Source organism: Mandrillus leucophaeus, unplaced genomic scaffold, assembly GCF_000951045.1.
Source record: "Mandrillus leucophaeus isolate KB7577 unplaced genomic scaffold, Mleu.le_1.0 Scaffold143, whole genome shotgun sequence".
In the NCBI taxonomy this organism is placed as follows: domain Eukaryota; kingdom Metazoa; phylum Chordata; class Mammalia; order Primates; family Cercopithecidae; genus Mandrillus; species Mandrillus leucophaeus.
The window spans coordinates 452,977-464,006 of NW_012101399.1; positions in this window are offsets into that span (position 1 = coordinate 452,977).

Consider the following 11,030-nt stretch of genomic DNA (forward strand, 5'->3'; position numbering starts at 1 on the left):
TGATGTCCAGAAGAGTATTTCCTAGGTTTTTGTCTGGGATTTTTATTGTTTGAGGTCTCACTTTTAGGCTTTGTATCCTTCTTAATTTAATCTTTGTATATTAACTTTAGATGGATGATAGGTAAAGGTCCAATTTCAATCTTCTGCACATGGCTAGTCAGTTATCCCAGTACCAGTTATTGAACAGGGAGTATTTTTCCCCATTGCTTATTGCCATTCTTTAATTATCTATCATTTTTAAAAAAATGTTAGAATTCCGCAGGAGTGTATTCTGAACCCATGCAGGTGTTAGTTTGTTCCCCACTCTAAACCTCTTCATATCCTTCTCTACCCTACCTTCTGCTTCCTGGGGTTGACCCCCACTCTGCATCATCCAGCCTTCCTGTCAGTGTTCCCTCTCTCTACTCACTATAATGCTATTCTGGTACACCTATTTCATGCCCCTAATACTATCTGACCACCTATAACCCTTAAATTTTTAGAACTAGGTGTTGTAAGAACTTTCCACTCTTGTTATTTTCATGATGCCTCAACATTCTCTATTGATTTCATAATGCTGATTGTACTTGAAAAAATAAAACTCTCTTGAAAATCGCAGTTTATAGACTTATGACAATATTGGATTGTCAAAACTAAAACTCTGAGTGATAAATAAATACAGGTTATTTTCCCTCTGTACACTTCCTAGGTTTGAGCTCAATACTTACATTTCCACATCCTTGATTTTCAGCGATATCTTTACTAAATTCTCAACCAAAAATTCCAGCTATTCCCTTTATATCTTCATCTGTAGGTTCCACAAATACTCCAGATGCACTATTGCAACAATACTCCCTTCAAACCTGCCCCACTTCCTACCTTTGATATCTCTCTGAATAACACCACTTTCCTAATGAGCTGGACATCTTTTGGTGATTTAACACCACTGACAACTTTTATAATTGTTCTGAAAATAAGTGTAGTAATATAATCTGGCACTTATAAAGATCAAAATCTGCCCAAATGTCATCCCAAACATTTGAACAAACATGAATTGCTCACATATTAATAATGACTATATAAATTTTGTCAATAATTTTATTTTTGTAACTAGTTAATAGCATTTAATTTTAGTTTCTAATAGTTTTAATAAATTTGTTTACTTAAAAACAAGAAAACTAAACAGATATTTATTTATGATATTTAATTGGTTTAATTAAACAGGCTTGTGAGGAGTCAGGCTGTTTAAAGGATGAGACTTTTACCAAATACCTATTACTTACACTATATGTTAATTAAAGAATTTTTTAAAATGAGAAAATAACTGGAATTAGGAACATTGGCATTATAAGCCAAACTTAATAATAGATCCATATTTATTATCAGACCTTATTTTAAATATTCCAGTTAGAATTTGAAGCAAAAATATTTAAATTGCCTACTAATCAAGTCAAATACACATCCTGGCTTGTAACTAAAAATAATATTTTATTTTTTTAAATGAAAAAAAAACCCTGAATAGAAAGAGGCACTTATTTATTCTGAATTCACTAATGCTATATATAATTTGCACTTTTATTTCACATAAGGAAACACTAGAGTTTTAGTGACTATTTTATAACTTAGTTGTTGTAATGCAAATGCTTTGACAATATAGCAATATAATACTTTTATTTCCCATCTGCAGTTTCCACTTATAAAACAAAGAAGAAAAAAAATGAAGAGAATTGGATTTAGGAGCATGGGAATAACAATATATTTTGACATAGAGAAATATAGTTTATGAAGTCCTCTTCTAAGTATTATTTTACTTTATTTTTTCTAAGAAAGGTGAAAAAATGAAACCAATTGGCACAACAAGAGCCAGACAATACGAAAATCTCCAGGCAGGTTGTTTCCAATTTGTCCTATTCAAGTTTTTTATTTTTAATTTTTGTGGTTACATCATAGGGTAAATCGTGGGTGAATAAATGTATGGGGTATATGAGATATGTTTTTTCATATTGGTCCCTATTCAATTGTTTTTATTTTAATTTTTGTGGGTACATAGTAGGTGTATATGTTTATGGGGTACATGAGATACACTGGTACAGGTACACATCATGGAACGTTGCGCATCTATCCCCTCGAGCATGTATCCTTTGTGTTACAAACAATTCAAGTATATTTAGATATTTTAAAATGTACAATTAAATTATTATTGCTGAACTGACCCCTTTATTCTTATATAATGACTTCCCTTTTTTCTTCTTAAAGTTTTGTCATGAAATCGATTTCATCCTATGTAAGTATAGCTATTCTTGCTTTTTTCTGGGCGGGAGGTTTCCATTGGCATGAATGTCTTTTTCCATCCGTTTATTTTCAGTCTGCGTGTATCTTTACAGATGAAGTGTGTCTTATAGGCAACAGATCATGGGGTCTTTTTTTGTCATTCATTATGGCACTCTATGTCTTTTAACTGGAGAATTTGGCTCTTGTAAAGTCAAGGTTATTATTGATAAGTAGAGACTTACTCCTGTCATTTTGTTGTTTTCTGGTTGTATTGTGATATTCCTTCTTTCCTTCACTGTCTTCCTTTCAGTGAAGGTGATTTTCTCCAGTGTTGTGCTTTAGTTTTTTTGTTTTTGTTTTTGATATCTCATGTATCCATTGTATTTTTTATTTGAAAATTACCATAAGACTTGCAAATGGCTATATCATAACTCATTATTTTTAATTGACAACAGCTTAGCTTTGATTGTTTAACACAAACATGGAGAAAAAAAACTAACAATAACTTTACACTTTAACTTCATCTCCACTTTTTAACTGTTTTCTCTCTTTATGTCTTATGGTATTGTCTATTTCTTGAAAATGTGTTGTAGTTATTTTTTATTGTTTTATTATGTATTGTTTTATCTTAAGTCAAGAGAAGTTTATATAACATAATTACACTGTTATACTATTCTTCTGTGTTTTTCTGTGTATTTACTCTTACCAGTGAGTTTTGTAACTTCAGATATTTCTTACTGATCATTAACATTTTTTTCTTTCATATTGAAGAACTCCCTTTAGCATTTCTTTCAGGACAGTTCTGGTGTTGATGAAATCCCTCAACTTTTGTTTGCCTGTGAAGTTCTTTATTTCTCCTTCATGTTTAAAGGCTACTTTCTCTGGATATACTATTACAGGGTAAAAGACTATTTTCTTTAGCACTTTAAATAGTCACTCTCCTGACCTGTAATGTTTCCACTGAAAACTCTGCTGCCAGATGTAATGGAGTTCCCTCATATGTTATTTGTTTCTTTTATCTTGCTGTTCTGAGGATTCCTTCTTTATTATTGACCCTTAGGTATTTCATTATTAAATGTCTTGAGGTAGTCTTCTTTGGGTTACATCTGCTTGGTGTTTTATAACCTTGTTGTACTTGGATGTTGACATCTCCTACAAGGTTGGGGAAGTTCTCTGTTATTATCCCTTTGAATAATATTATTACACCTATATTTTTCTTTACCTCCTCTTAAAGGTCAAAACTCTTAGATCTGGCATTTTAAGGCTAATTTCATGGTCTTGTAGGTTTGCTTCTTTGGTTTTTATTTTTATTTTTTTCTGTTGTCTCCTCTGTTTGTATATTTTTAAATTACTTAACTTCAAGTTCAGTAATTCTTTCTTCTGCTTAATTAATTCTGTTATTAAGAGACTCTGATGTGTTCCTCAGCATTTTGGTTGCATTTTTCAACTCTAGAATTTCTCCTTCATTCTTTTTAATTATTTTACTTTCTTTATTAAATGTATCTCATAGAATTCTACATTTCTTCTGTGTGTTATCTTGAGGTTCTTTGAGTTTCCTCAAAAGACCTATTTTGAATTCTCAATCTGAAAGATAACATGTCTGTATATCTCCAAGAGTGGTCCCTGGTGTCGTATTTATTTTATTTCATGGGTTCATATTTTCCTTGATTGGTGTTGATGATTGTAGATGTTTGTCGGTATCTGGGCACTAAAGGGTTATGTAATTATTGTAGTTTTCAGTCTGAGCTTGTTTATGCCTGTCCTTCTTGGAAAGGCTTTCCAGTTATTCAAAGGAACTTGAGTCCCAAGCTCAATAACGCTGTGGTTTTGGGAGACTCCTAAAGGTACTAGCCTGGTGATCTTGAATAAGAATTCTCTGGATTACAAGACAGAGACTCTTGTTCGTTTCTCTTACTTTCTTTTAAACAAATGGAGTCTGTCTTTCTGTACTGAACCACGTGGAACCGGGAGGGCGGGGGCAGTGGTGGTGGTGATGCAAAGCACCCCTGTGGCCACCATCACTGGGACATTCCTGGGTTAGACTTGAAGCCAGGGTAGCACTGGGCCTTCTTCAAGGCCCTTCCCTTCAGGGTAGTGAGCTCCCCCAGGCCCCAGGCATTTCCAGAGATATGATTTTGGAGGGAGCAATTTACTTGATGTTATCTTCTGCAGTAGCTAAGCTGGCACTCAAATCACAATACAAAGTTTTTCCTGCTCTCCCTTCCTCACTTTCCATAAGCAGAGGAGCCTCTCCCTGTGGCCACCACTACCCCTAGTCCATGAGGGCTTCTGCCAGGCCACCATCAATGTTCACTTAAAGACCAAGGGCCCTTCAGTGAGCTTATGGTGAATGCTGCCTGACCTGGCACTTGCCCTTCAGGGTAGTGGGCTCTCCTCTGACCCAGGGTAGATCCAGAAATGCTACTCATGAGCCTCACCCTGGACTTGGGGATGCAAAGAGTCTACATGGCTGAGCTGGTACCTAGGGAGCAAGACAAAGTCTCCTTTACTTTTCCCTCTGCTTTTATTAAACAGAAGAAGTATTTAACTGTAACCACCACAGTTTGGAATGTGCTGGGTCACCCCTGAAGCTGGAACATTTCAGTGCCCAAGACCCACAGCAGTATCATGGTTGGTTATTCAGGGACCAACAGCTATTTAGTCAACAGGTGGTGAATCCTGCCAGGACTAAGTCCTATCCTTCAAAGTAGCAGATTCCTTTTTGGTTCAGGGTGTGTCTAGAAATGTTGCCAGGGAGCTATATCCTGGAATGGGGGCCTCATGACTCTGCCAGGTGCCCTATCCTACTGTGGCTGAGCTGGTATCCAGAATATAAAATATGTTATTTTTATTCTTTGCTCTCCTTTCCTTAAGTGGAAGGAAGGAGTCACTTTTGTTGCTGTGAGCTGCACTGCCTGGAGTTGGGGGAAGAATGGCACAAACACTCCCTTAGCTGTGCCAGCTGGTGTCTCCCTAGGTCACATATTTCACCCTCATTCTCTGGCTGTAAGCCCAACCTACACTACAAGTTGCCTATAAATTGCAGTCCTTGTGTCCTAGACTGTCTTTCAATGTCTTTCTAGACTGACATTTCAATGTTTCCTAGAATCCCAGAGCACCTCAGTCCACAGTGGTGAGGCTTGCCGAGAAGCTCAAGTTCCAACCATTGGGATGGTTGATTGCCCTCTGGCAAAGGATGGTCCAAATGCTCCCTCTGTGTGCAAGCACTGGGTGAGGCCCGTACAGTTGGATTCACTGGCTGAGGGCAGCCCTAAGTTCAGTGTAAAATCCACCAGTCACTTTACTCTCCCTCTTCAAAGTGCACAGATTCCCTCTTTATGCCACCAGGAAACTCCTAGGGAATAGCATAGGGGTGTCACTGGAGACCAACACTTTCTTTCCTGCCCTTCTCAATGCCTTTTTTCATGATATGAAGTTATAACCAGGTACTGTGATTGCCCACCTGATTTTTGGTTCCTGTGGCAGTGCTTTTCCGTGTGCAGATAGTTGTTAAAATTTGGTGTCCAGTGTGAGGGATGAATGATGTAGGTTTCTATTCCATCATCTTGCTCTGTGCACTGTCCCTATTTTGAATTAGAATTTCCTGTATATTTCTGGTTCTAACCTCCCATTACACTTTTTACTGTAGAAAGTCTTCCCTTTGTTGAGATTCAAATGTTTTAAATAGATTCTTGTTAGGGCAATATCTTTTTCTTAAATTAGATAAAAATACTCTGCACACTTATATGAGTAACAATTTTTCTACTTCATGTTTTGGTTTTTGGTCATATAAGCAGCCAAAAAACAGCTAAGAACAAATAAGTAAGTATGAAAACACATTTTCTCCTACAAGTATAATGTTCCATATTCTCAATTATAAAAATGTTTTATTAAGTGGGTATGTTACCTACATTTTTTGTTTCATCTGAAGGACTACTTGCTTGTAATGAAGAGAAATAACATTACTCTGACAGGTTATATTTTTCCTGAAAAAGAAACCAATAATTGGGGTTTCTTCTCTACCATCCCTGACCAGGTACTCAAGTCAACGTAAGTTATTTCTAAGTAGTTTTTCAATTATACAAATATACTTATGTAGTATTTGTATTATAAAACATATATGCAAATATGTTTAAAAAGATGTCATTTAAGTTGCTCTTTCTTCATTACTCATATTTTGTTTCCCTCTACTATTATTTCTTTTCCACATTAAAAGCTTTCTTTCCTTTTTTTTAAAGCAAGTTTTATGATTAAAAAATGTTCTTAGTTTGTGCTTCATAAAATAACTACCTTTTAAAATTTTATTGTTAAAGAATTTTTTTCTGGACAAAGGATTTGATACTCTCTTCTGGTCTCTATTGCTTCTGATGAGAAATTCACCTTAATTTAAATAATTATTTATCTATATTTAATATGTTTTTGTTTTCCTTTATATGCTATCAGACATTTCCTGTCTTTTTGGTTTTTAGTAATTTGATTACAACAGGTCTGGATGTAGTTTTCTTTGATTTGTTTGTTTGGATTACACTGAACTTTTTGGATTTGTGAATTTATGTCTTTGATCAAATTTGGAGCGTATCAACCATTATTTCTTTACGTTTTTCTGCATCCACTTTTTTCCTCCCCTCTGGTACTCCAAAGACATAAATATAGACCTTTGATATTTTCTATAGGTCACTCCTTTTATACTTTTAATTTTTACTTTCTCTGTTTTTCATGTTAGTTTCTATTGATCTATCTTCAGGTTTACCAACTTTTTCCTCTAGCATCACCATTTTTCTACTGACATCTCTCTCTGTCCTGTTAATTTTTTGTTCCCATTATTGTTTTACATGTCTAGAATTTTAATTTGATTCTTCTATATAACATTTATTTCTTTGCTAAGAACATCTACGGTTTCTTTCCCCAGCTTCAACCCCAAAGTCTTTACTTGTTAGACAGCAGTAATTGCTTTAGAATTTATGTCTGATAATTGAATAGGCTATCTTATCAGTGGTCTTTGTTGATTTGCTTTTGTCTTACAAGTTGTTGAGGTTTCCCTTCTTCTTTGTCAGTCATATAGCTTGGATTGTATCGTGGCAACTTTGAACATTATGAGATTATGGAACCTATAAAAATCTTCCTGAGAATATTGATACGTTTTTATTTGCTTTAGAAGGCAGTCCACCCCAAGTTATGACCTGAATTCTGGAGGATATTGTTCCCCCACAAATAATGTTTTTCAAATCCTTTGCATTGCTATTCTGGTTGGGCACACATGCTGATATAGTTGGCTGTGGCCCCACTCAGATGTCCCCTAGAATTCTAATCCTCATAATCCCCACACGTCGAGGGAGAGACCTAGTAGGAGGTGATTGGATCATGGGGCTGTTTTAACTCTATGCTGTTTTTGTGATGGTGAGTTCTCACAAAGTCTGGTGGTTTTATAAGACAGTGTTCCCTGCTGTTGTATGCTCTCTCTCATCTGCTGCCATGTAAGATGTGCTTCTTCCCCTTCCACGATGATTGTAAGTTTCCTGAGGCCTCTTCAGCCATGTTGAACTGTGAGTCAATCAAACCTATTTTATTTATAAGTTACTCAGTCTTGGGTAACTTTACAGCAGTGTGGGAATGGACAAATACACATATGTACTTTTCAAAAGCCATTCTGGGACCAAGGCAGTGGTATACATGCTAATTCAGATAGTAATTCAGTCTTTTATTGTTTTGTTTTGAGACAGAGTCTCACTCTGTCACACAGGCTGGAGTGCAGTGGTGTGATCTTGGCTCACTGCAAGCTCCGCCTCCCGGGTTCATGCCATTCTCCTGCTTCAGACTCCCAAGTAGCTGGGACTACAGGCACCTGCCACCACTCCTGGCTAATTTTTTTTTTTTTTTTTTTTTTTTTAGTAGAGACGGGATTTCACCATGTTAACCAGGATGGTCTCGATCTCCTGACCTTGATCTTCCTGCCTCAACCTCCCAAAGTGCTGGAATTACAAGTGTAAGCCACTGCGCCCAGCCCATAGTAATTCAGTTCTAAAAACTGGGTGCTTGATTCCATCCATCATCAGGCACATGTAGCTTGAAGATGAGTTGCAACATAATTTTAAGGCTCCCCTTTTCCATTTCTATCCCTTCTGCTGTTCTCCTCCCATTCTCAAATTTTTATAGGTACTTTTTCGTAGTGTTCTGACCTAAAAGTCGGGTCCCTAATTTTCCCTCACTGCTACATACTTCCTGCAACTGGTAATACGATTCCTGATGAAACTGTCCAGAACTGGCGTGTTCTTGGTCTCACTGACTTCAAGAATGAAGCTGCGGACCCTTGCAGTGAGTGTTACAGTTCTTAAAGATGGTGTGTCCGAAGTTTATTCCTTCTGATATTTGGATGTGTTTGGAGTTTCTTCCTTCTGGTGGGTTTGTGGTCTCCCTGGCTTCCGGAGTGAAGCTGCAGACCTTCCTGGTTAAGTGTTAACAGCTCTTAAGGTGATGCGTCTGGAGTTGTTCCTTCTCCCCGTCCGGAGTTGCTCATTCCTCCGGGTGGGTTCGTGGTCTCAATGGCCTCAGGAGTGAAGCTGCAGACGTTTGCAGTGAGTGTTACAGCTCATAAAGGCAACGTGGACCAAAGAGTGAGCAGCAGCAAGATTTATTGCAAAGAGCATAAGAACAAAGCTCCCACCACATGGAAGGGGATCCCAGCAGGCTGCAACTTCTGGCTCAGGCAGCCTGCTTTTATTCCCTTATCTGACCCCACACACATTGTGCTGATTGGTCCATTTTACAGAGAGCTGATTGGTCCATTTTACAGAGAGCTGATTGGTCCATTTTGACAGAATGCTGAACGGTGTATTTACAATCCCTGAGCTAGACGAAAAGTGCTGATTGTGTGTTTACAATCCTTGAGCTAGACATAAAAGTTCTCCAAGTCACCACCAGATTAGCTAGATACAGAGTACTGATTGGTGCATCCACAAACCCTGAGCTAGACACAGAGTGCTGATTGGTGCATATACAATCCTCCAGTAGAGGTAAAAGTTGTGCAAGTCCCCACCCAACTCAGGAGCAGCTGGCTTTGCCCTGTGGGGGCCAGGGGAAGAGTTGTCCGTCAGTCCCAGGCCTCACGTCGGCACTCCTCAGCCCTTGGGCAGTCAATGGGAACAGGCACAGGGGAGCAGGGGGCAACACCCCTGGGGGAGGCTCCGGCTGCGCAGGAGCCCACTGGGGCTCCCGGGGGGAGGCTCGGGCATGGCAGGCTGCAGGTCCTGAGCCCTGCTCTGCGGGGAGGCAGCTGAGGCCCAGCAAGAATTCCAGTGCCAGCGACAGTGGGCCTGCAGTGCTGGGGGAACTGGCACACCTTCCACAGCTGCTGGCCCAGGTGCTAAGCCCCTCACTGTCAGGGGCCAGAGGCATCTGTCCGCCGCTCCAACTGCGGGGCCTGCTGAGCCTGCGCCCACCCGGAACTCGCGCTGGCCTGCGATTGTGGTATGCAACCCCGGTTCCCACCCATGCCTCTCTCTCCACACCTCCCCAAAAGCAGAGGGAGCCGGCTCCAGCCTGGGACAGCTCAGAGAGGGGCTCCCACAGTGCAGCAGCTTGCTGAAGGGCTCCTCAAGTATGGCCAGAGTGGACTCCGAGGCCGAGGAGGCACCCAAGCTGCTAGCATGTTGTCCCCTCTCAAAACAACAAAAGAAAAGAGCATGTATGAACACCACTGCCTCTACCTGATGAATAGCAAAAATAATTTTTAAAAAGGCCTCCTCCACTCTGTTGGGACTACCTTTGAAAACAGTGTGAAGTTGGGGGCTGACATTTCTTTGTTAGCACACAGGAGTACAATATCCCCAGAAAGCCTTGGTCACCCAAGTAGGAAGGAAATTTGCCATTCTATGCAAGTCCTTAAAAGTTAAAAGCACTTGGTTATGACTTGTTTATACATGGGACATTTGTCTTTTTGTGCCTGGATCCTGCAACTCAAATAGGCCATATTTCACAATAGCCCTGTTCTTATACCTTTGGCTAGAGAAAGCAGTCTTCCCTTAAAGTTTCTCCCATTTCAAGCATTTGCAATTTTAGATTTGATGTCTTCCAGAGCCTAAACAATGATACTTAGGATGCAGAACACATATGCATAGAAAACTCATCTCTAGGTTGTTCTTAAGAGTCTTGAGCTCCCTAAATTGTCAGTCTGCTCTTATTTTTTAATATCTTTCAGGAGTTTCTGGTATTTATGCATATTTTTCAGAGTTTTTCGTTGTAATCAATAAGAGAGAAAAGGTGGATGGATTGTGTTTAGTCTGTCTTAAACAATGCCAGAATCCCCATATATAATTTTTTTATTATTTCTAATAATTCCAGAATATTAAATTTATGCATTATTTCATTTATTTTTATTAACACATAATATGTATATATGTTTATGGGGTACATGGGATATGTTGATACATGCATACAATGTGTATTGATCAAATCAGGGTATTTAGAATATCCATCATCTTGAATATTTATTATTCCATTTTGTTGGAAATATTTCAAATCTAGCTAATTTTAAAAGAAGGAGATACACACACACACACACACACACACACACACACACATTTAGCTGTAGTCACCCTACTGTGCTAGGGAATACTGGAACTTATTCCTTCCATCTAACTATATGTTTATATCCATCCACATCCAACTTCTATTTATCCACCCCACCCACCTCTTCCAGCCGTTGTTCATTACCATTCTACTCCCAACTTTGATGAGATAAAGTTTAGCCCTCACATATGAGTGAGAACATATGATATTTGTCT